The 24,792-nt window shown below is 56.4% G+C and overlaps 2 protein-coding genes across 8 annotated transcripts in view; one reads left to right on the top strand and one right to left on the bottom strand.

Moving 5' to 3' along the window:
* The window catches only part of MACROD1 (mono-ADP ribosylhydrolase 1), a 171,484-nt gene that overhangs the window by 94,875 nt on the left and 51,817 nt on the right, over positions 1–24,792 (bottom strand). The gene's annotated exons all lie outside the window — the stretch shown is intronic.
* Positions 1–24,792, top strand: part of FLRT1 (fibronectin leucine rich transmembrane protein 1) — an 84,596-nt gene that overhangs the window by 55,896 nt on the left and 3,908 nt on the right. Inside the window, exon 2 of the mRNA XM_033206645.1 lies at positions 13,304–14,298. The gene's annotated coding sequence lies outside the window, so the exon portion shown is untranslated. The remainder of the gene's footprint in view (positions 1–13,303; positions 14,299–24,792) is intronic.

Here is a 24,792-nt window from a genome sequence, read left to right as displayed (position 1 = left end):
TGACTGGACTCAACAGCCGTGCCATCCTGAGCCCAGAATTTTCCAGAATGGGGCTGGGGGAGGGGAAGATATGCACCCTCTCCCCACAGGGCTGGGGACTCATCCTCTGCCTGTCTTCCCAGGCCCCAGGTTTCAGGCCCTGAACAGCCTGAGTCCACAGGGTGAGAGGGTGTGGGAAAGGCCAACGGGCGTGTGGGTCTCCAGCCTCTGCTCATCCTCAGGAAACGCATCGTGCGGTGCTTTTCCCGTCTGGGACCTAATAGTCAGCAGTTATTTATCGTCTCGTTTCTTAGTGGGTAGGAAAGCCACAAATGAGTAAACTCAGGCAGCAGGGCACAATTACTGAGCCCGGTGCTTTATTTCCTCAGCTCGCCTCCAGCCCGGGCAGCGGTGGGTCGATAATAATTGATGGGGCAGCCCCCGAAGTGGAGGAGGAGGAGGAGGCCAAATAACCACATTTGCTTCCCCCGGCCCTCCCTCCACCGGCTCTGCCTGCTCACAGGTGGCTGGGCCGGGAGGCTGCGGGATGAGGTAGGAAGTGGAGGCTGTGGCCAGCCATCGCCACAGGAGGGGTCCCAGCTGGAGTACTGCGTGGTGCCAGGCTTTGTCCCAGCCACCAACAGACCTCTTCTCTGAGGCGGGGATGTCCTGAGACTAAAATGGGGGCAGGGGTGGCCCCATTTTAGGGGAGGGTCTCTCCACCAGGCACTTGGGGTTTGTCTCTGGGGCTCTGCAGAAGCAGAGCCTGAGTTGGGTCCAGCCCTGCACTCCCAGGGAGCCCTGAAGGAAGAAGTAAAGCAGGAGAGGGCAGGGGGAGGGCCAGCCAGGGTGGTCTCAGTTTGGTCTGCTCTGCAGGGAGCACTGACAAATCTGCAGCACTGACCTCTGACCTCTGGGTCAGTTGGTCACTGACTGCTGGCTATACCTAGGAGAAGGGGGAGGAGGGAGGGGAGGATGGAGAGGGACATGGGAGGAGGAGAGGAGGATGAAGAGGAGGAGGCTGAGAAGGAGGGAAGAGGATGGGGAGGGGGCATGGGAGGAGTAGGGGAGGAGGGAGGGGAGGAAGAAGACGGAGGAGGAGGGAAGAGAAGATGAAGAGGGACATGGGAGGAGGGAGGGGAGGAGGAGAGAAGAGAGGATGGGGAGGGGGCATGGGAGGGGAGGGGAGGAGGAATGGGAGGAGGGAGAGGAGGAAGAAGACGGAGGAGGAAGGAAGAGAGGATGAGGAGGGACATGGGAGGAGGAGGGGAGGAGGGAAGGGAGAAGAAGAGAGGATGGGGAGGGGGCATGGGAGGAGGATAGAAGAGGGATGGGGAGGGGGGCCTAAGACTCCAGCTCCTGGGGCAAGGGAAGGGGCAGTGGCAGGCTCCACTGTGGGGTCTGCAGCCCGCGGAGCATGGGACAGCATTCACCCCACCTCAGAAGAAGGCTGGGATTTGGATTTCATCATTCACGTAGCTGATTTCATCACGTTTCATTTTCTGTCAAGTTTCCTGCCATTACAATCTCATTCATTCCTCCAGGGACATGAGGATGCGAGGCTGGGAGGTTGGGGGGCGGGTGGCACCATCGTAGCTTTTGCCCCAGGGCTGTGCTGGTGCCAGGGAGGTGGATGTGGGGGAGGAGTCTGCAGGGGTAAGGCTGGGGTGGGGTCGGGCTGGTGGGTTAGAACAGTAGCTGAGGTGCATGCCCAGGGAGAGCTGGGCCAGTCCTTTGGGCATTCGTACAGCACCTCCTGGAGTCCTCACCACAGCCTAGGATGTTGCCGCCACCGTCCCCCCCATCTGACAGATAAGGAGACTGATGTTCAGAAGACACTCGGCCCAAGGGGCGCAGCTGCTGAAGTTGCATGAGGGGTCCCAACTCCCCACCTGGACGCCGGCCGTTAGCACTGTCCTCTCCCCTCCAGCAAGTCTTACTAGTTCTTCCCACAACTGCCCTCCTGACAGTGGGCCACTACCCCAGTCCCCCAGGAGGCTGCTGAGGCCCAGAACAGCCAAAGGCAGGAGCACCAGAGCAGCTGCTGGGTCAATCCCACCATCTGGCCACTCTCCTGTGTCCCGAGGCCTCTCTCTGGGGCTGCAGGAAGCATACTGGGGACGGTGGGGTCACTCTGGGCTCTCAGGTGGCACGGAGGACAGCGGGGCTGCCAGCCCTCTATCTCCATGTGATCTCAGCTCCTGAGGGTCCCAAAAAACAATCCTCCCACCCAAGCCAGGACCATAGCACACTCTGGTGTATTCAAAAGGCCACTGTCCTTCCTGGCCTCCAAGCTTGGCCTGTGTTAGGGTCGCCGTGGCACCCCGAGTGGCTGGAGTCACTGCACAGTCTCAGGGCTCCAAAGAGGGCTCCAATTCCTACCCACTAACGTCTCCCCTGTTCTTGTCTTTCTGTCTGCCTCTTAAAAAAATTAAACACGGATGGTTTCATCTGGGGAGAATTAGTATTCCAGGCAGGCCAGTGGATGTGATCAGAATGTCAAGGCCAGAGACACAGGGCCTGAAGGGAAGGGAAGAGGTGCTGGGCCTGGTAGGGGTCCTGAGGTGGGGGCAGAGGGCTCTGACCCTGCCAGTGGAGGGCTGGTGGGGCCTCCCAGGGGCCTATATGCCGCTGGAGAGGTTGAGGTTGGGTGTGGCCAGAGGTCCTGACACAGCATACACGATGGGAGGAGATGAGGGGCGGCTCAGAGACCGCATGTGGCCATGACAGTGGCTTCCCATGGCCCAGCCCGGCTCCTCTGCCCCATCCACTCCCACTCTCATTCAGCCCTCACTGGCTGCAGGCACGTGTGCCACTGTGTGCTAGCCACCATCTGGGCACCAGGGAGGCACAGGGCAGGGACAGGCCTGTCCTCACCACTGCATGTCACCAGCACCAGGCCCCTGCCTGGCACACAGCAGCCCCTTACCAAAAGCCTGAGTAAACGGGTGCATGAACACCCACAGCATCTCCCCAAGCATGGTTTGAAGAAGACACGAATGCTGGGAGGTTAACAGGTGTCACCAAAGACAAAGTCAGTTGGTAACTGCTAGAGTGAACAAACTCCAATCAGCATCTTTGCTGCAGGACTTCTCAGAGCCTTTAATTTGCTAATGTGCCCTATGACCCTGCAGAGGGAGCTCGGCTTGCAGCCTCCTGCTGTGCGAGCTGACCTTTAGTCCCTGGCCACACAGGAGTGGCTGGTGTGGCCTTGAGGACCCAGAGTGGAGAGAGGAGTGAGTTTGCATCCAGGCCCTGGAGCAGACCCCCTGTGGGACCCTGGGCAGGCTCCTGAATATCTGTTTTCTCAAGTGGAAAATTGGAATGGTAATAACAGTGCCTGTGCATTCAGTGAGGCGACGTGTGAATAGTGTCTGCCTCGGACACAACACCAGGCAGCCACTACTGTTGTTGTTAGTATTATTATTATCCACGTCAACATCTCAGCTCTGTGTGCCTGGGCCATCTAGAACTCAATTGAGTCAGCTGCTGGTGTTGTCACTGCTGAGGACACAGTCCTTACCCTTAAGAGCTCACGGCCCATTGGGAAAAGACAATTATACTCCCCGGTGGAGAGGGCAAGGGCTGAGTGAGCCGGGAAGCCAGACCTCCACCTGGCGTGCTCACCACTGCCTGGCATCTCTGCCAGTGGCCATGGAGACTAGGTATGGATGCCCCTGGTGGGGGCAGCCTGGCCCACCTTTGGGCATCTCCACCTGGTATAGATTTCTTTCTTAACTCCATCCTTCCCAGTGCTTCCCTCCTAGTCCTTCCAGTTCTTGGGCCTCCCAGAACAGGTCTGTTTTCTTTCTCTGCCAAGGACAGGAGACTGCCCTCTTCCCCGGACTGGCTGAACAAGCCCCACCCCTTCTTGGTCATGGCCAAGGCCACTCCCCACCCACTAGGCCTCCTGCTCTGTAGTGTGGCTGTGTGTCTCTAAGAGCCCAGAACAGAACAGTGTTCTAGTCTGGCATGACCAGGGTGCAAAGAGGGAGGAGGTGGTGTAGCGATCACCTCCTTCAATATACCATTGATTCCTCCATTAATGCAGCCTGTGCAGCAACCAGAAGCTGGGGGCAAGGTGTCCCTCTGTGTCTGGTACAGTAAGCCACCTTGCTCTGCAGAAGCAGAGTTGCTGGCTGATAGAGGGCAGGGTGCCAGGGGAGCCTGAGAGGCCAAAGTTAAGCAGGCCGGGGCTGGGCGCAGTGGCTCACGCCTGTAATCCCAGCACTTTGGGAGGCCAAGCCAGGCAGATCATCTGAGGTCAGGAGTTTGAGACCAGCCTGGCCAACATGGTGAAATCCCATCTCTATTAAAAATATAAAACTTAGGCTGGGCACAGTGGCTCAGGCCTGTAATCTCAGCACTTTGGGAGGCTGAGGCCGGTGGAGCACGAGGTCAGGAGTTCAAAACCAACCTGGAAGATGGTGAAACCCCGTCTCTACTCAAAATACAAAAAAAGTTAGCCAGGCATGGTGGCGGGCGCCTGTAATCCCAGCTACTCAGGAGGCTGAGGCAGAGAATTGCTTGAACCTGGGAGGCGGAGGCTGCAGTGAGCTGAGATCATGCCACTGCGCTCCAGCCTGGGCGACAGAGACTCCATCTAAAAAAAAAAAAAAAAAAAAAAAAAAATCCCAAAAAACAAAGTTAAGCAGGCAGGGGACAAGGAAGGGTCAGGGAAGCTTCCTGGAGGAAGAAACAGTTGTCAGTTAGAAGTGAATGGCAGGCTCCTGGAGTGAAGGCCTCCTGAGTCATCCTTTCCTGCCCCTGCCTAACCACAGGGTGACTGGCAGAGCCATTTGGTCGCATACGTCATGAGGCAGACTCCGGAAGCTCAATGTGCGGCTGCTGTGGGCGGGATCATTTATCTTTGGGAAAAGTGGTTCAGAGAGGCTGGCCACAGAGGTCAGAGGCCTCTCAATGCTGGCCCCTATCTACCAAGATTCAGAAAATCACCCCCCACCCCACGACCACGGCATCTTTGGCTGTGCCTGGGGTTCACAGGGGCACGGAGGCCAAAGCACTTCCCAGAGGTCACATCCAGGTTGGGGGGCCCAGGAGTGGCCTGCGTCCCAGGAGGGGAGGTAGCCACAGGTCTCCCAGCCCCGTGTGCTCCGGGAGTGAAGGTACCAGGGGCCTCGTTAGCTGCAGCTTCAAAGAGCCTCGTTATTAACAAAAGTGTGCTGCGAATCCTTTCTCTTCCTCCTTCTCTCCTTAAGGCAGGCTCCCGAATGAAAAGGAAAATATACAATGAGAGGCACTAAGGAAACCTCAGAGGAAAGCCAGGCGTCTGCAAAGATGGGGAAGGAACGACATTCCACTCTCGTGTGAGGTGTGGGCTGGCTGGCTTGCTTTATTTATTTAAAATAGTCTCTCTCTTTTCCCCCATTCCTCCCAATTCAGCTAGTCTCTCGGGCTGTGCTTTAAGTTCTTTTGAAGTGTTACAACCATTTTCTCCTCTTTCAATTAACAACAAGAAAAGGAAGCTAATAGCTTCCTGAGCCACTCGCTGTAAATATTAACAAAGTCTGGCCGCCTGGGCCGAGCGCACAGCGTTGCTCTCGGCCAGAGAGCATGTTTACGGGAAGGAGGGGAAGGGTGGGAGATTTCCAACACAGAGGGAAAAAATCCCCTGGCATAGGCTCTTGCTGGTGCAGGGAAACCAGAGAGCTGGGAGCTGAGTGAGAGGGCACCTGTCCCTGGGGGCTGGAGGCTGGCAGAGCTGGTGGGAGGGAAGTAGTGAACTGAGGTTGCTAGTGGATGCTTCTGGAAGGAAAGGCAGCTTCCCCCAGCTGCACCTGAGTAACTCGGATGATGGCATATGCGGCCTGGAATCCCCAGCTCACAGTGGAGGTCTGAGAAGGAGGGCTGGGTTTCTAGATGCAGTAGGCGGAGGGAGGTGCTGCCAGTTCCTGAGGGTGCACACTAGACCCCCAGCACTAGCACAGAGCCCTGGAAGGAGGTGGGCAGGGGGCTCCTGAAATAGGCCAGGAGGGGCTCCAAGTCAGGGGTCGAGACCTGAATGGTGGAGTGCGAGGCTCGGGGGAGTTTCTGGGGAAGGGGTAGCCGAGGGAGGGAGCTGATGGCCCTTGAGCAGAACGTGGGTTCCCTGACAGTTCCTCAGCTTTCTCCCTGGGGAGTCTCCAGCAGTGGTCCCCCCACCCCCCAGGGGCCCATGAGCCTGCAGGATGTGTTGTGCTGCAGTCAGCACAGTGCTGCTTCAAACTGCTGCTCGAGAGCTCCAGTGTGGGGCCCATTTCACAGCCAGGCTGCCAGGAGACGCTGTGAGAGTGCCCAGACCCTGGAGGCCAGGAGCGGACCAGGGCTGCCTGCCGGCTCCACCACCTGCCTCGGCCAAGGGGCAGCCAAGAGCACTGTGACGGACAGGCAGGGGGTCGAACAGCCACTGTTCTGCCGACAAAAGCAGGCCAATTTCCTGAAAGAAGAGGTTCCGGCCTTGGCTGGTGGCGCCAGGTTCATCACCCCCTGAGCTTCCTCTAGGCTGGACACAGGCCCTAATGGGCACGGGCGATGCATCACAGTGAGGTCTGCTAGGTAGAGCAGGCAGGCAAGCGGTCATTCCTCTCCCCTCCTTTTTTTTTTTTTTTTTTTAAAGACTGAGTCTCTCTGTGCTGTCTAGGTTAAAATGCAGTGGCACGATCTCGGCTCACTGCAACCTCCGCTTCCCGGGTTCAAGCGATTCTCTTGCCTCAGCCCCCCAAGTAGCTGGAATTACAGGCATCTGCCACCACGTCCAGCTAATTTTTTTATTTTTAGTAGAGACGGGGGTATCAACATGTTGGCCAGGCTGGTCTCAAACTCCTGACCTCAAGGGATCCGCCTGCCTCGGCCTCCCAAAGTGCTGGGATTACAGGCGTGAGCCACCGCACCCTGCCCTGTCCCCTTTTGTGCCTAGAGTTGCTCTGTGAAGGGACAGGCTCTGGCTGCAGGGCGCCTCCCTGAGAGCGAGAGAGCAGGCCTGTGCGGGGCTGCCGTGTCCCCATCCCCTCCAAGCACACTGCCGGCTGCGTCCCCTCGAGGGCCTCCCCCTGCAGAGCTGAGAGCCAATGCCTGTCCCTCAGTGAGCTGGGTGTGAGCCGCCCTTGCTGGTCCCCCCCTCACCCACTCTCTCAGCGTCTGGGCCCAGGAGTTCCTGCCTGCCCTTGCTGGGAGGAGATTTCAAAGGCACAAGAGCACTCCAGGTGGATGAGGACTCTTCAGGCGCCTGCCTGCTCCTGTCTTCCTGCTGCCCAGGGACGGCAGTGCCCACTGGCAGCCGTTTCTAGGTCCCCTGTTGCTCAGCTGCACTGTGAGGGCAGCAGCTTCAGCTAGGGAACCCTCCCCTCTGCAGCACCCTGAGCCTGGCAGAACTGGGCCTCCAGACCCCCCAGACAGTGCAGGGAGGGACTGCTGGGTCCAGTGGGGCAGGTAGGGAGCGGCAGGTGGCTACGGTCTGTGCCCAGTTTGGCCTGCTGGGCTTCTCTGCCAACTCAGCACCAGGGGATGGGTGAACTCCCAGGCCACCTCTGGCCACAGCTGCCCACGTGTGAAGGGAAGGAAGGAAGAGAATAAAGAAGGGGCGATGTCCCGTGGCAAGAGAAGCTCCATCCCGGGCGAGTGGGCCCCGCACCCCTGGAGGGCCCTGCTCTGGGCACTGCCTGCTGAGTTTCTCTGATGGCCATCTTGAGGGTGGGCGCTGGCAAAGGCCCAGGCCTGCTGGCCGGGCGGAACAGACTCCTGAAGCCACCCACAGCCTGGCTCGCACTCTCGCAAATACCCTGAAAGTCTGGGTTTTGTCAGGAGATGGTTTAATTAGCTGAGCGGAGGCTGGGAGGGTTCGCACCACACAAGCAGGCTCTCGCCTCCGCCTCTTCTCACCCTGCTACTCGGGTGCCATGCAGTGGTGCCAAGCCTGGGGGCCAGGAGAGAGTGGGCAGGGAATGGGGTGGGCCCCTCTCACAGAGCAGAAGGCACAGCCTCCAGAGGCCTTCCTGCTCCTGCTAAGGCCCAGGGCTGTGGGCTGCAGATCAGGACCAGGCTCGGAACCCACAGCAAGCTGGCTGTCCATGGCTCTTTTGGTGGTGCTCCCAGGAGCACTCAGCTGCCCTCCAGTGAGGAGAAGGAGGTGGGAACCCACTCAGCACCCAGGCCTGTCTTCAGGGAGTAAAGCCCGGGGGACTCCCAAGTTGGCCCCTTCCCTTCAACCCCTCACTGCGTGAGGTCCCCAGCCCAGGTCCCTGCCCCTTTTCCTGAGGGTGCGGTTCCAGCTTTTCACTGGTCCTCTCCTGTGCACCTGGGTACCTTCCAGGTCTCCATGCAGCAGTGAGAACGCTCTTTCTAAACTGCAAGTCTGGTCACACTCCTCCATGCCTGGGCACCCTCACGGCCTCCCCGCTGCCCTCATACAAAGACCAGGCCCCTCAGCGCAGCATTCAGAGCACCCCCAGGGCCAGGCTCCGGGCCCCACTTCAGCTCGGATCACAGCCCTCCACTCACTCAGAGCTCTGGGACACTGACCTCTTGTTGTACTAAGCCCTCCCACCTCCAGCCTTCACACAGGATGTTCCCTCAGCCTGAAATGTTCTTCCCGTCCCACTCCCTACATGCTGAGCCCATTACAGGAGCGGTCCTAGCCCCCAGACAGCAATGCTCTCCCTGCCCGCAGCCTTCTGTCTCCAGTGCCCTCGGGAGAGAGGGAATAAGCAGCCCCCAGACCGCTCTCTGCAATGGGAAAGAAAGGAACAGGCTCTGTGGACAGCCATCCTGGTAGGGGGAAGTCAGCAGCCATGGAACAAACTCCAGTTTGAGTCACAAAGAGTCTTTTCATCTATAAAGGTCAGATACAGATGCTGACCTCAGCCTGGAAGTCCAAAATGAAAGAAAATCCTGGGTCTCCTAGCTCGCACCAGCTCTGACCTGCTTACAATGATCTAAACTCTGCCCTCTTTGCCACAGGGCAGCTCTGCCCAGGGAGGGGGCAGTCATGTTGTTCATTTAAAACACCACTTCGCTAAGTCACCAGCCATAAAGCCCACCTGGGTTTCTAGCAGCACATACCAGTCATCTGATTAATGACACATACATAAAAATCCATCCCTAAGAGCCAAAGGTTGAAATGAAACAGGAGGGCTAATTGCTAATATAGGAATTAATATCAGAGAGCTCTGATCTTTAAGGCAGCTATGAACTGTAAAGCCGAGGGCTTGAGGATCGTTTCTACTTCGGGAGGAAGCCCTGAGGGCCAAGGGTGAGCAGTGGCTCTGGAAGATAGGCAGGTGGTCAAGGGAAAACCCAGCCAGACCTGCCCCCCTCTGGATGGCCACTGAGCTCACATGTGATTGTTATGCCATGGGAGTACCCCAGAACCACAGCATAGCATCATCTTCCTCAAAGCTCTTGGCTCCCACACTGCCCTGTGTGCGCCTCAGATTGTAGCCCTCTGAAAACCAGTGCCCTCCCCACTGGACTGTGAGCTCCTGGAGAATGGGGGCATCTCTTTGGATCCCCAATGTCTTGTACAATGCCTGGAGCATGATTAGACTCAGAATATGTTTGCTGGATGGAGAGATGGGTAGATGGAAAGATGGAGAAATGGATAGGTGGAGAAGGAGAGATGGATAGATGAGTGGACAGATGGAGAGACAGATGGAGAAATGGATGGATGGATGAAAAGATGGAGAGATGGATGGATGGATAGAGGTGAATTGATGGAGAGATGGAGGGATGGAAGGATGAATACAGAGATGGAAGGATGGAGAGATGGGAGGATGGATGGAGAGATGAATGGATAGATTGAAGGAGGGATGGATGGATGAAGAGATGCAAGGATGAATGGAGAGACAGATGGAAGGATGGATGGAGAGATGAATGGATGGGTTGACAGATGGAGAGATGGATCGGTGAATGGAGAAATGAGAAGGAAGGATGGATGGATGGAGAGATGAATGGATAGATGGATGGATGGATGGATGAATGAATAGAGAAATGGTGAGATGGAGGGATTGAGAGAAGGCGGGATTGAGGAATGGAGGGAGAGATGGAAGGATGGAGGGATGTATGGATGGAGGGGTGCACAAGAGAGCCTCAGGAGAAGCCCAGGGCCCTTCAGTGCAGTGTTTGCTGGATGGTCTGTTTCTCTTGCGCTGTCTTGGAGTAGTGTAGCAAGAAGGAAATTGGCCTGGAGTTTGAGGCCCTGACTCTGCTTCAGGTTGTATAACCCTGGACAAGTCTTGCTCCCTCTTCTCAGTCCACACAATGGAGGTGGTCTTCCCTGACCTGCTAGCCATGCTGTCTTCCCAAGCTCAGGGAAGATGGCAAGGCAGAAATTACTGGGAAAGGACAAGGTGCATTGTCCCCTGGCATATATGTATGGGCAGAATCCACCAAAATGCAGAGGATGATGCAGAGATGTGAGACTGGGGACTTGGCGTTCTTTCCCTCCTTTCAAATTTCTTTTAATACAGTGGTGATGTTATTGATGATAACAAAAGTAGAATTGTGTAAGCATCTCAAAGTACTTTTACTCAAAATGGAAGCTTTTATGATGTTGACTCAAAAAATGGTTTATTGGTTTTGAGCACGGAGACCAGACCTGGAGCCTGTGGGAACAGGGGAGGCCAAGGGGATGAGTGTAACCACTAACTTCACACGGCGTGGTCTCCACTCACTCGAGCCAGGAGGGTGGCCACTGGGGGCGCTGTGGCTCTGGCAGGAGGTGTCTGCCAGGCGCATGCATTTACATATTTATTCTTGGGCCTCCTTTGGTTCAGTGAATGCAGGTGGCTACTAATGATCATCATTATGCACCCACACAAGGGAAGAGCCACAGTGCTGCTGGAGAGCTCACACCTCCCAACCACTGCCAGCCAGACTCACTTGGAAAAGCAATACACACCCCAGAAGCCTGAGAGGCCCCACTCATCGAGGGCACAGACGCCGAGGAGCCCAGTATCCCAGCACTGGGGTTCCAGGAGACTTTGCAGGCCCCAGGGAAGGTAGGGGTGGGGGCTGCAGCAGGGAATGCGGACTGAGGACATACAAAGCTGGACGGGCACCAAGAGCCTCACTTAGTGCCTTGGTTTTCTAAATGAGGAAGCAGATGGGAAGTTCGCTGGGTGCATTTATCAAGCACCAACTGTGTGCAAGGCACTGAGCCAGACGCTGGGGGATCCAGCCTCAGGTCCTCCCTTGAAGCCAGGGAGACAATTCTTTTCATGCTATGTCATTGCTGTCATGGTTCACAGGACCACACAAGCCAAGGGGAGGGTGGCCCATTGCAGGAAGGGAGGGATGACGTCTGCACGGATTCTTACAGAAGGGGAACCGTACAGTGAAGGGCCAGGCTGGAGCCAGCTCAGGGCATTAGTGGGCAGTAGTGGCAGACACGGCGGGTGGACTGGGCAGGGCCCTTGGAGACTACTGTAGCAGCATTGCCTCTATCCTGAGAGCTATGGGACACTCTCAGGATAAAGCTGAGAAGCTATGGGAAGGGTCTGAGGCGAACACACTGGTGGGATGAACCTGCCTCCTTTTTGGGTTCTTAATTTCAAAAGCAGAGCTCAGTGGTTTCTCTCTTTATCGGGAGGCAGCGGCCACGGCTGGCTGGAGCCTCTGGGCTCCCAGGACACGGCCGTCATCCTCTCAAAATGCCGAAGCCTGCTGCCCCTGCCCCACCCCCACTGGTATAAAACAATTTCTGCGCCCCGGCCAGGGAGGCAGATGACCTCATTGGACTTTCTCCATCTCTCGCTTTCATGGAGAAATTACAATTTATAATTGGATGAAATCACGCGGGTGGTAATAGCAATAAGGGCTTGTGCTGGAGCCGGCCGCCTTCCCTCCCCGCACGCAGGGACTCTGTCCTCATCTTCCCTCCTGCGTAAGCCCCACCGTACCCCTTCCAGGGCCTGTGCCCCACCTGTAGTATTCACCAGGCACTGGCCATTCAGAATCGATGTCCCATAGGGCTTGCTGGCTCTGAAACCTCCTTTCTCCTAGGGCAGGTTGTCCCAAGAAAACTCCCCCCGCCACCCTGTCCACCCCATCAGACTCGGCCTGCACACCACCCGGCTGGCACACACCCTTCCCGAATGCCTTCCCTGCCAGGCTGTGAGTCCCATGGGCAGCCACCCCCTATCTGGGTGCTGGGCTTATTAAAACATGAACCCCAATACCCCTGTTTTTATTTGTAACAGCCTCCAACAAGCATTTCTCAAATCAGCCACCTTAGGCCCTACAAAGAAAAGTGCCCAGATGCAGCTGAGCCCATCTGGATCTGATTTCAAACCAGAGCGAGCACTCTCAGATGTGTAATAAAAGCCCTTTTCCAAAGAGGGGCTCCTGCAGGGGGAATACGGACACCAGAGCACCATGGCCTTTCCACATGCCGCACTAATGAGAGGTGCTGAGGAGGGCTCGGGGTTTGTCTTGGATTCTGGAACAGCCTGCCCTGCCCTCCATCTGTGCGGAAGGGGAGGGCAGTTGCCGGTGTTGAGGATTGACCCCCCACCTAGGAAATGGGGTGGGCACCAGACAGAGGCCAGGAACATGGAGACCCAACTTCCCCAGTTCCCTGATGGTTCTGCTTCCCATGGTGGGGAAAGGCAGTGCTTGTTCTGGAAGCCCAGGCCATGGCGGTCCAGTTGGAGCTTTTGAATGACATTTAGCAAGAAGAGCAGGTGCTGGGGGAATTGGAGCCAGCTCTGGGCTGGGCGGGTGGCCCTGCACGGCCAGGAGCTCAAAAAACTTCCTTTTTCTCTTTCCAGTCCTTCCACCCCCAGGGAGGGAAATCAGGTAGCTGCAAGGCTGGGCACTATGAATAGCCAACTGTTGTCAGGATTTGGAAAGAGGCAGGAGATGGGGAGAATAACCCCAGGCCCTTCCCCGGCTCATGGGCAACTGGCATTTAAAAAAAAAAAAACAGAATCCAGGCTGGGTGCGGTGGTTCACGCCTGTAATCCCATCACTTTGGGAGGCCGAGGCAGGCAGATCATGAGGTCAGGAGATTGAGATCATCCTGGCCAACATGGTGAAACCCCACCTCTTCTAAAATACAAAAAAAAATTAGCCAGGTGTGGTGGCTTGCGCCTGTAGTCCCAGCTACTCAGGAGGCTGAGGCAGGGGAATCGCCTGAACCCGTGAGGCAGAGGTTGCAGTGAGCCGAGATCGCGCCACTGCACTCCAGCCACTCCATCTCAAAAAAGAAAAAAAAAAAAAAAACCAGGATCCAAAGCAAAGGGGGCTGCAGCCCAGTGGCCCTGATGGATGCTGTCCCAATGCGGTCCCTCATGTCTCTGGGCTTAATCACTGGTATTGTTTTTGGCAGATAAGGAAGCAGGCAGTGGGCGAGAAGATGGATTCCTTTTTGGAAAGACAAGACCAGGGGGTGAAGCGGGAATAACCCACCCTCCCTACCTTCCCAGCAAGGAAACCTCTACACACAGGAGCAGCCAAGCGGGACTGAGGCCCTCGCCCCCCAAGCATCTTCCCAAAGAAGGGCATGTGGGGGCCTGACAGCTCAGCTGTACGTGTCAGCAGCTCCAGCCCCACCATGAGCATCTGAACTCCTCAGCGGGGTAATGGACCCCCTCCTTTCCCCCAGAGACGCAGCCTGAGTGGCAGGAATACGGAGCCTTTGGAGAGTGGCTCCCTCTCAGCTCTGTCATGCAAGAACGCTCTCTGCACCCAGCCCACTCTGCCAAGTGACTTAAAGGGATTTAGAAAAAAAAAAAGCCTTGGTAAACCAAAAGGGGGTAAAAGCCAAAAGCCACACAGAGGCCTTTCAGAAGAGGTGACGGCCTGCAGACAAAAGGGCAAGAGTTGAAAAGGGCCGTGGAGGTAGCAAGCAGCAGAGACCACCGTCCTCGGGGCTGGGTGCCAGGCCACAGGGCATGTCCGACGAACAGGGGGTCGGAACCCCCTCAGGCCACCCTCAGGAGTCCTGGGGCCCAGAGGGGTGTCCCTGTACCCCCTGTGCGCAGGACCCTCACTCTGCAGGGAGCAGCCAGCTGCGCCTGCGGCCTAGGGTGCCAAGGGTGCTGCTGACTGTGGCCTGCAGCCTCATCTGAACGCCAGGAGACCAGAAGACCGAGGCACCGGATCCCCTCTCTGTGCCCTGGGGTGCCCCAGCACTGCCCAGTCACCCCAGGTCTGAGGTCTGTGTCCCTAGTGGTGCAAGGCCTGGTAGGACCACGGGGTCGGGAATGTGAGTGCCATCTGAGCTCACGGTGTCCCGAGTTGCAGCTTCGTGACTTTGGCGGGGGCCTTCAGACCAGCAACTCGTCGGACCCAGAGGGCTCCTGGGCTGCAGCGACGAAGGAGGTAAGGCCCAAGGACAAGGGAAGAGGGACGTGAATTCAGAAGGGCTCCAGGGTGGCCCAGGGTTCCTCGCGCCCAGACAGCTGGGTCCCACCCTCCAAAGGCCCCCTTTCCCGGCCAGAGCTCCACGGGTCTCCATGGGTCTGCAGCTCCATCCCATCCACCCACTCACGCAGTTCACGCAGCTGGTGGCTTCTGCTTGCCGGCATAAGCATCATTTGCCACCTGGTGGTCCCTGTGCTGCTGGGCTCTACCTAGCAGCTGGACCCGGGATGTAATGGCGTGGCCCCTGGCCCTGCAGCGGGGTGGGGGAATCTCATTTTGAGCCCCCTCCCTAACGGTGGTGGCAGTGAGGCCTGGTGGGGGGTGGGCAAGAGCTCTCGTAACCTAGGCTACTTGCCCTGGTGCCTGCTGCCCTTGAACGGGAGGTAGTCCACAAGTCTACATCAGGGCCCGCCCCTGCTGTCTGGCTGGTGACCCAGGGTGGGGTTGATCCAAAGCTACTGCCCAAAGTCCTGCTCCTATTGGCCCTTGGGCATTGTCTGCACTGGCTTCCAGTTCAGCCTCTTTGTTGGTTACAGGAGCCAGCTGAGGCCCAGAGAAGGGCAGCGAGTGCCCCAAGGGTCACACAGCAGGCGGTGAGTGCTCCCTCCCACTGAGATGGGGCTGACTTCTCCAGGGATCCCCGGAGACCAGAGGGAGAGGCTGTACCTCGCCTCGGAAAACGCAAATCCCAGGCAAACTTAAGCCGCCGTGCCCTGGGCAGGACAGGGAAGCCCCAATTCATTACCAAGATGGAAAAAGACACTTCCCACGCTCTTCCTCAGGAGAGGGGTTGATTTATGATTGCACCAGGGCCTGGGACATTCGTCAGAGCGGCACAGCATGCACGCCGTCTGCGGGGGCATTAATAGCCGTGTTATTAGCCACCGGCGTGAAAGATGCCCTGCGGATGGGCAATTTGCTGTTATTTATTATAAAAGTGCGCTAGCCCAGCAGCGGGGCCGCGAACGCACCTGAGCCTGAGCTGGGCCCCTGCCCTGCAGCCCTTCTGCTCCCAGCTGCTCCTCTCCCAGTGTCCAGCCCTGGTCCCTACTGCCCCTCCAGTCCCTAGGAGGGCTTTGGGGTCATTCCTAGGTTGTAGCGAAGCTGGAGGGGAGCAGCTGCTGCCCCCCAGGCCTGCTGCCATGGCAGATCTGCTCAGTGGCTCTGTGCAAAGGGAGGCAAGGAACAAATGCTCTGGGCAGACAGACCTGGGTTGGGGCCTGGCCCTCTGGTTGTGAGCATGTGACCTTGGACAAGTCTGCCCCTCCCTGCATGCCTCCCCTTTCTGCATTGGGGATGCAGCCTCTCCCCTCCACACAGGCTGTGGCCAGCTGGCGAGAGCATTCTGACGTGCCCAACACTCAGGTACCCAGCCCTGCTAGCTACTGCTAGCGCTAACAGGCGTGACCCCACAGGCGTGAGTGGCCCCACAGGCGTGAGCGAGCCCACAGGCGTGAGTGGCCCCACAGGCGTGAGCGAGCCCACAGGCGTGAGTGGCCCCACAGGCGTGGGCGAGCCCACAGGCGTGAGCGAGCCCACAGGCGTGAGTGGCCCCACAGGCGTGAGTGAGCCCACAGGCGTGAGTGAGCCCACAGGTGTGAGTGAGCCCACAGGCGTGAGGGGTTGCGGACCCGCTGGTGGAGAAGAGCAGCCCCCGTGAGACCCTGATGGAGTTGGGACACTGTACCCCAGCCCCCTCCCTGTGCCAAACCCCTGGGAAAGGGTTAGAGTTGGGCACCAAGGCCCGAGGAGATGGGCGGGGAGGCTGCCCAAGCTGCTGTAGGGCTCTGTCTCCACCCTGAGCCTGTCTCATCCATGCGGGGCCTCAGATTTTCCTCATCTGCAAAAAGCAGACAATCGCTGAGGTCCTTTATCTCATGATTCCAGGGTCCTGAGTGGCGAGTTCCATCGTGTGTGTATCTGTGGGGTGGGCGGGAGGGGAAAAGGCCTCTGTAGTAAAGTGAGGCTCACCTCTGATAGTTGAAGACAGACACGCGGTTGGGAAGTGCCAGGCCAGCATCCATATCAGTGGGGGTGAGTAGGGACGGCCAAGAGTCTCCCTTTGGGGCCACAGAGGTCCCGCTGGGCAGCTGAGACAGGTGGTAGGAGACCTGGGAAGGGGAGAGCTCCGGATAGCTGAGGCCTGGGTTTGTGGCCACCCCTCTGCCATCTGTGGCACAATCCAGACCCTTCCCTTTGCCTCTTTGGGCTGCTGTGGTGAGGGCACCCTGGGTCACCATGGCATCCTGGGGTGGGCTGTAGGAAGGCCAGCCTCCCTCTTCTCTACCACCACCCGGCCCTGGGTCTAGGTTCAGGGGCCTCCCTTTTGGTGGCCCTGTTCATTCATTCGTCAGATGTTTACTGAGCACTTTCTGTGCCAGGCTCCATGCCAGGCATAAGGCAGACCATGTCCTAACTGTAGGAGTTTACATTCCAGGGGGAGGAGGCAATCCATAAACTGATGACGGAGCAGGACCTGCCTCCCACCTTGTCAGGGTTGTTCTCAGCCCCTGAGAGGCCCTGCCCTCAGAGCCCAGTGCCAAGCCTCTGATCTAGGATCAGTGAGTATCACCCATCACCAGCCTTTCCTAGTCATACTGCTCCTATCCAGGCCCTCTGCTGCGGCCCAGGATCCTAAAGGAGGCTGAGGAGGGAAGCAGCGCAGAACCCGCAGCCTCAGCCCTGTTCTTGGGGACTGTCCCCAGCCCTGCTGGTGCTACTGCTCTGCCTTTTCCTCACCCCCCAAAATAAAGACCTTTAGCCCCTCTCCTTCACTCTGAAACTCCACTGGGCTTTCTTTTGTTTATTTATTTTTTTTGAGATAGCGTTTCACTCTGTCACCCAGGCTGGAGTGCAGTGGCACAATCTCAGCTCACTGCAACCTCCACCTCCCAGGTTCAAGTGAATCTCCTGCCTCAGCCTCCCAAGTAGCTGGGACTACAGGCACACACCACCACACCCAGCTAATTTTTGTATTTTTAGTAGAGACGGGGTTTCACCATGTTGACCAGGCTGGTTTTGAACTCCTGACCTCAGGTGATCCACCCGCCTCAGCCTCCCAAAGTGCTGGGATTACAAGGAACCACCTCGCCCAGCCCACTGGGCTTTCTTTTTCCCTTTCCTAAAGGAATTAAGTCTCAGTTTAGGCAGCTTTACTAAAAATGGACACAGACAGACAGAAACATCAGGTGTAGGCGCATCTTATTAAATAACGCCAAGAGAGAAAAGAACAAAATTATACGTGTCTCCTTTCATCCCCCCACCCCCTCCTGGCCTTGAATGGTTTAATATCGAACACTATTATCAATATAATTAACCTCCTAAGACACAATTCTAAAGTCTTGTTTTTTTTTGTTTTTTTTTTTTTGAGACGGAGTCTCACTCTGTCGCCCAAGCTGGAGTGCAGTGGCCAGATCTCAGCTCACTGCAAGCTCCGCCTCCCGGGTTCACGCCATTCTCCTGCCTCAGCCTCCCGAGTAGCTGGGACTACAGGCGCCCGCCACCTCGCCCGGCTAGTTTTTTGTATTTTTTAGTAGAGACGGGGTTTCACCATGTTAGCCAGGATGGTCTCGATCTCCTGACCTTGTGATCTGCCCGCCTCGGCCTCCCAAAGTGCTGGGATTACAGGCCACCACGCCCGGCCTAAGTCTTGTTTTTTTTAAAGCTATTTACATTCTCTGAAGTTCAGGACATCCCGCCGCCTGGCACTAGCACCACCCAGACGGCCTATGCAGTTAGGTGCATTTATAGTGGATTTGCATACCTGTCTGCAATTACCGCTAGTGATAACAGCTGATGCATAATGCATGCAGCATGAAATTAGAAAAATAATTAACTTTAGGTCTTAAAAGAATCCCCCAGCCCCCATGCATCACAAGCTCTAAATGATACCAGTGGACGGGATCCAGGAGCAAAGTTGTTTAGGGTGATGGGTGTGGCTGGCTGGCACCCTGCCCTGGTGGGAGCTGGAGTTAGAGAGCCCTTGAGGGCCATGGCATCTAGCCCTTGCCCTAAGGAGATGCCTCTGGTGGGCCTGCAGTCCCTGGGGCATCTGCCTGAACTAGGGCTTGCAAAAGCCCCATTCACATAACTCAAGGCTCCCCTCTCTTCTTGCAGGTCACGTCGGGGGCTCGGGGAAGCACGGCTCATTGCTAGTAACAGTAATAGTTCCCTCCTTCTGAATACGACTCTGCTAAGCATTGAAAGAAACCTTATTTTATCTCCACAAGAGCCCAGGGAAGTAGATAGTTTATGGTCACATTTTGCAGATAAAGACTTGAGACCCCTGTAATCCTATCACTTTGGGCGGTCAAGGCGGGCAGATCACCTGAGGTCGGGAGTTTGAGACCAGCCTGACCAACATGGAGAAACCCCATCTCTACTAAAAATACAAAATTAGCTGGGCTTGGTGGCGCATGCCTGTAGTCCCAGCTACTCGGGAGGCTGAGGCAAGAGAATCGCCTGAACCCAGGAGATGGAGGTTGTGGTGAGCCGAGATCGTACCATTGCATTCCAGTCTGGGCAACAAGAGCAAAACTCTGTCTCGAAAAAACACTTGAGACCCAAGGCCACCCCACAGTAGGCTGAGCAGCTGGGTTGAGCCAGGCAGGCCACTGGGTTACTTGCCTTTGCAGGAAAGGGGCTTCCTGGGAAGAAGGAGGGGAGCTCTCCCTGGGTCTCCCTGAACACCAGGAGGCAGCGGCCTGCCCTGCCTACCTCCTGGCCCTCGTCCCGCTGTCTTGTTTGCAGTTGAGCCCCAGGAAGGTGGGGTCTCTCATTAATTTAAACAAAGGTTTGCTGAAGCCCCGTCACAGAGCGGGAGATGACTGTGCCTTGGTGGGGCTTCCTGTCTAGTGGGAGGTGGGACTGGGGTCCCACTGGCCCTTCCTGCTCTGGGGCTGAGAAACTGCTCCTGCCCACAGTCTGCCTGCACAGCATTCTCAGTGAGGACTTGAAGGCCTGGCAAGGTTTAGGGGAAACACATGAATTATTGCTGAAGGGAGGGACTGGCAGGGGAAAGACTCCTGCAAGAGACCCTACCTGGGGGCTAGGAAGTAGGGAAAAGTCAGAGGACCCCAGGGTCTGCAGCAGCCACACACCAGTGCCAGGCTACACGGGCAGCCAGATTCCCAAGGACAGTGGCAGGCAGGTGGGCAGGAAGGAGGCTGAGGGGCGAGTGGGGGTGGGGGAGACGTGACCAGCATCCATACAGGTGAGCATGTGCTTGTTTTTCCTACATACAGAGTTTACATGCAGGACACTTCCTCTCCCGACCTGGCCCTGCCTGAGATGCCCCCATCCCAGGGATGGGGCAGGTGAAAGAGGACACGCGGGAGCGAGGCCAGACAGGGATGTGAGCTGTTTCCTTGCTGGCTTCCGGAAGTTCCTGGGACATGCCTATGAATAGAAAATAGCATCCCCAGGTTCCATGAGGGCCAGGAGCCAGCAGCAGGGTCCCCGGCAAAGGCTGAGCAGCAGACGGTCGGCCGTAAGCCACCACAAGTGGTGGGGAAGAAGCTCGGTGTCACTGGCTTGTAAAGGCTTTGCAGATGGGTGCAGACACCACACTCAGCTTCCCTACTGCTCCCCTAGACCTGGGAAACCTGGGAAGCTGCTGTCTTCTCCCCACTCGTGACACTGGGCAGGAGTTCCACAAAGGGTCTAATGTACCGTGAGCGCAGCTTCTGGGGAGGGCTGCAGAGGGGGCGGAGAGGGGAGGGACAGAAGCCTCAGGACTTCTCAGGGGTAGGAGTGAGTGTGGCGTGGAGGAGGTAAGAAACTATTTCTGGCCACTAGATGACCTGATGACAAAGGCCCATTTAAAACCCTCTTACCTCTCCCAACCCCTCCACCCTGCCCCCAGCTTGGAGGGTCTCCCATAGGAGGCTGACACGGCCCCATAGGAGGGGATGGTTGCTGGCCCCATCCACCAGCTCTGTGCGGCCCAGACATAGGGTCAAGGCTGCCAGCATGGCTTGGAGGAGAGGCAGGATGGCACCCACACAGTTTGAGGTGGGCGGGTGGGGCAACATCTCAATTTCACAGAGGCTGATAAGGGGTCAGCCTGTCCTGAAGGCACAGCCAGGAGCAGGGGAGTAGAGAACGGGCCACTGGAGCATGGAGGACAGAGACAAGCAGCTACTGCAGAAGCTAGGCCGCATGTCTGGGGAGGCAGAGATTTGGGGCAGCTTTTAAACTGGATGCGTCAGGGGCATCCAGATCGCACTCAGCAGGGGGTACTCTGCACATAAAATGTCAGCGAACCCTGAATTGTAAGTTCCCATGTAAGGGCCCCTATTATGACCACATTTATAGATGAGGAAATCGAAGCTCAGAGAGGGCAAGCAGCTTGCTCAAAATCACATAGCCTGAGGCCCAGCATGGTGGCTCACGCCTATAATGTCAGCACTTTGGGAGGCTGAAGCGGGCGGATTGCTTGAACCTAGGAGTTCAAGACCAGCCTGAGCAACATAGCAAAACCCCATCTCTGCAAAAAATACAAAAATTAGCCAGATGTGGTGGTGCACGCCTGTGGTCCCAGCTCCACGGGAGGCTGAGATAGGATCATCACCTGAGCCCGGGGAGGTCGAGGCTGCAATGAGCCATGATCGAGCCACTGCATTCCAGACTGGGTGACAAAGTGAGACCCTGTCTCAAAAAAGAAATCACACGACCTGAAAGTGGCAGAGGCAGGATTTGAACCCAGGCCTCTCTGTCCTGGAGGCTGGCAGGGGCCAAGGACTGATGGAGCCAAGAATAATGCCAAGAATAATGCCCCAGGGCCCCCAGCTAAGCGGGGGAGTCCTGGACACCTACAGCCTGAGCGCCATCCCACTGCTCCCCTCCCCCACCCCTGTGGCCCGCCAAGGATCCGGCTGTCAGTCATGGAGCTGGCAGGTCGTAACTCATACGACGCTGAAGTCTGAGAGATCCACACAAGGACGACAAGCAATTCCATAAAAGATGGGCGATTTACCAGTTTAATTTGATGGCCACATAAACTATGAAATACACAACAAGGGAATAAAAAGGCAGCCAGGCACCCAGGCAATTAAAGACTCCTCTGGTGAGGTGTGCTATCTTCCTCGACACCCCCAGGCCCCGCCTTATTTTCCTGGAGCCAGAGGGCTCAGCCTCAGGCTGGCCTTGAGGGGCGGAGGGTGGCAGGGGTGCCTCTGGCCAAGATGGATGAGGCCCACAGACAGTGGAGCAGAAAGGCCTTGGGTCCCTGCCTCCCAAATGCTTCTTGGTTATCTATCAAGCATCTCTGAAAGGTGCAATTTAGACTCTATTATGATGCTGAGGCCTCTGGAGGCTGAGGACTGTGGCCATGAGCTGAGCGGGCACTGGGAACAGATGTCCATGCCAGGGAATGCAGTGGTTTGCCTTGGCTTTTGCCTTAACAAGTTTGCCCCCTACTTAGGGCACTGCTCAGGAACAGCCAAGTACAAAGGCCACCTGTATCCCTTGTGCCAGAAGTCATCAGCCAACAGACCAGGGAGGGGGGTAATCCTGCAGCCAGATGCTGGGGGGGCCCCTGGCAGAGGTGCTCCTAGACTCAGACTTGACCCTGGAGACGGAGGCAAGGTGACCTGTGAGCAGGCCTGTGTCTTCCTGTCTCTAGCACCTGCCCTGTGCTACCTGCCTGCTCATAAGTGACTTGAGGCAGGACCTCCGGCTCCATAACCTTCCTGGGCCTGGCTCGGTGCAGAAGGGACAGATGTGCAGTGGGAAATCTGGGCTGACTGTGACCTTGGCTGGGTCCCTCATGTCTCTGAGTCTCAGGCTGCTGGGCTGTGAAATGAGGGCTGTGGACCTGTGTGTAGGTGGCAACCTCTGCACCCTTGCCTGTGAAGGGGAGCAGGTGAGGTCTGGCCAGAGAGGTCACCCCACCGCCTAGGCTTTTCTTTATCCTCTGGAGGCTGATGTGTCTAGCTCTGCATGCTGTCCTGGCCTTCAAGCGCATCCTCTCCCACGATCTGGGCCAGTGTCCTTCCCAGTTCCCTATGTAATGAAAGGTGAGGTGGTCAGATAAGGGCCAGGGCAACCTGGGATGGCATTGGGCAAAGGAAGCAGGAGGCTCACGGGAGAGTGGGTACCTCCGTGAAGGTCTGAGAATGCTCAGCCTGGGCCGCAGGACTGTGTCTGGGCTGACCAAGGACTCACAGCCCTCAGCAATCTGGAGTCAAGCACTGGGGTCCTGCAGCCACACAGCCCTGGGGTGGAATCCAGACCCCACCTCCTCCTGCCAGGGGACCATGGGCAGGTCTCTGTGCCTCCGTCCCCTCATCTACAGAACAAGTCCATCAGTTTCTCCTTTGAAATCTTTAGTGAGCATCTGCCACGTGGGAAACGCCATGAGTGCGAATCCCTGCCCTTGTAGAGCGCACCTTCTAGTGGGGACACAGACAATGAAAACAAAAAAGGGCCGGGCGCGGTGGCTCACACCTGTAATCCCAGCACTTTGAGAGGCCCAGGGAGGTGGATCACGAGGTCAAGAGACCAAGACCATCCTGGCCAACATGGTGAGACCCCGTCTCTACTAAAAATACAAAAAATTAGCTAGGCATTGGTGGTAGGCACCTGTAGTGCCAGCTACTCAGGAGGCTGAAGCAGGAGGATCACTTGAACCCGGGAGGCGGAGGTTGTAGTGACCCAAGATGGCTCCATTGCACTCATACCTGGTGACAGAGCGAGACTCCATCTCAAAACACAAAACAAGACAAAACAAAACAAAAAAAAATAAAACATGTAGCGTGTTGGTTGGTGGTAAATACTATAGGTAAGCAAGGAACCGAGAGGAGTACCTGGGAGTTATAATTCTTGATAGGGTGCCCAGGAAAGGCCTCACTGGAAGGAGATGCAGGCATGGATCTGGGGATGAGCTGTCTGGGCAGACAGCACAGCATGTGCCAGGGCCCTGAGGATACCAGGGGTTGCCTGGCTGCTGCAGTCAGTGAGAGGGGAATGGAGTGGACAAAGCCAACGGGGGTGCCACATAGTATTGCATAGGGCCTTGGCAGCCACCTTGATGACTGTGGTGGCTGCCTGGGCAGAGACCCTGTAAGTGCAAAGGGAGCGTTTGAGTGTGCAGGGGTGAGTGGCAGAGGCATTCACCATGGCGGGGCCCATTCTGTCGTCGGGTGGTCACTGATGTAAAGCCACACTTGGCCACAGTCCCTGCCCTTGCAGTTTGGTGACATGAAAACACCAGTCACCAAACAGTGTGACCTGTAACCCACAGAGTGCTGCAGCCTCAAGACTGCCAAGATTCTGGCCTCCTCCCCAGATGGCCTGGGTTCCTCCTAGCTGGTTCTCAAGTAGTCTTGAGTAAGTTAACATCGCTGAGCTTCAGTTTTCTCATCTGTTAAATGGGATTAAGGGCACTGACCCCATGTTTGCTGGGAGGGTTAAGTGACTTAAATATTAGGAAAATTCTCAGCAAAGTCTTTATTATAGTTTGAGCTACCATCTATCCCATCAGAATGGAATCCCAAGTGGCTACAGCAAACAGGGCCTGGAATATGGTAGATTCTCAATAAAGCTCTGTTGGATGCATGATGGATGGATGGATGGATGGATGGATGGACAGGTGGATGGATGGATGGATGGAAGGATGGATGGATGGATGGACAGGTGGGTGCATGGATGGATGGATGGACAGGTGGATGCATGGATGGATGGATAGACAGGTGGATGCATGGATGGATGGATGGATGGATGGATGGATGGATGGATGGGTGGATGCATGGATGGATGCATGGATGGATGGATGGACAGGTGCATGCCGGAATGGATGGATGGATGAATGGACAGGTGGATGCATGGATGCATGGATGCATGGATGGATGGATGGTTAGGTGGGTGGGTGGATGGATGGATGGATGGATGATGGACAGATGGATGAATGGATGGTAGGTGGGTGGGTGGATGGATGGATGGATGGATGATGGACAGATGGATGAATGGATGGTAGGTGGATGGGTGGGTGGACAGATGGATGGGCAGAACAGAGGGAAGCTTTATCTGGGGCCCCAGGAAAACCTAGTAGAGGAGGTAACATTTGAGCTGGGTCCTACAAGAGTAACTTGCGCGACAGAAAGAAAAAGCAGCCAGGAATACAGAAGGACAGAGAAGACAGAAAGTTTTGCCTTATTGAGAAACAGGTGTTCAGTCCCTGGGGCATAAAAGTAAGGTCCTTGCTGGCTCAGTGAGCAGGTGCCGGCTCTGCTCTGTACACCAGGGCTGCCCTCCCAGGCTGGGGCTTCAGGCTCTGAGAGGCCATCTTGTCCCATCATTGAAAAGCCTCCGTGAACCCAGCGTTTTACAGCAGACTTTTGCTGGCTGCATGAAGACACCTTCCTCACTGAGACTGAAAGATAATTTCTCTTTAATTGATTTTTTACCACTATGAACAGTAAAATAATATAAGAAAAATCTATGCTGCAATTT

The sequence above is a fragment of the Trachypithecus francoisi genome, unplaced genomic scaffold, assembly GCF_009764315.1.
Source record: "Trachypithecus francoisi isolate TF-2019V2 unplaced genomic scaffold, Tfra_2.0 Lachesis_group8, whole genome shotgun sequence".
Taxonomy (NCBI): Eukaryota; Metazoa; Chordata; class Mammalia; order Primates; family Cercopithecidae; genus Trachypithecus; species Trachypithecus francoisi.
Note: the sequence above shows the minus strand (reverse complement) of the source record. Positions and strands in the feature narration are given on the sequence as shown.